An 876-nucleotide genomic window follows, 5' to 3' on the forward strand; every position below is an offset into this window, starting at 1 on the left:
GGAAGGGAGATTTCACATATAAATATATTATCATAGACATCTTTTATAATTGTGAGCACTCATTATGTATGACATGCTAAAGAGTTGATATTGGACAAGGAAGACAACGTAATGGGTTGTGTTTTCTCGCATCTCAGTTAAAGTATATTGTCATGGATCATTCAAACATGTTGAGCTTGCCTTTCTCCCCTTGCTAGCCTAAATATCTGCACTAAGCGGGAATACTGCTTGTGCATCCATTATCCTTAAACCCAGTTTTTTCCATGACTGTCCACCATACCTACCTATATGCGGGATTTACCTGCCGTTCCAAGTAAATTTGCATCTGCCATACTCTAAAGCTTCAAATTATAATCTGCTTTGTATGCCCGAATTGCTCATGTAGCAACTAGGGGCTGTCAGTGTCTTCCATGCTAGGTGGGTTATTCTCAAGAGGAGTGGACTCCGCTCCTCATTCACGAGAAAGTGGCGGTAACTGGGATGCCTAGTCCCATGATCAAAAAGATCAAAATCAAATCAAAATAATTAAACAAAACTCCCCCAGGATTGTTGTTAGTTGGAGGCACTCGTTGTTTCGAGCAAGCCATGGATTGATGCTTGTTGGTGGTTGGGGGAGTATAAACTTTTACCATTCTGCGTGGGAACCACCTATAATGTATGTAGTATGGAAGATATTGGGAACTCTTGGTTGTTATGTTGACAATGAGATCATACCTCTCAAAATTATTTATCTCTATTTTAAAAACGAGCTCTGGCACCTCTGCAAATCCCTGCTTCCCTCTACAAAGGGCCTATCTTTTACTTTATGTCTTTTACTTTATGCAAGAGTCAAGGTGATCTTCACCTTTCCCTTTTTCATTTTATCCTTTGGCAAGC

The sequence above is a fragment of the Triticum aestivum genome, chromosome 4B, assembly GCF_018294505.1.
Source record: "Triticum aestivum cultivar Chinese Spring chromosome 4B, IWGSC CS RefSeq v2.1, whole genome shotgun sequence".
Classification (NCBI taxonomy): domain Eukaryota; kingdom Viridiplantae; phylum Streptophyta; class Magnoliopsida; order Poales; family Poaceae; genus Triticum; species Triticum aestivum.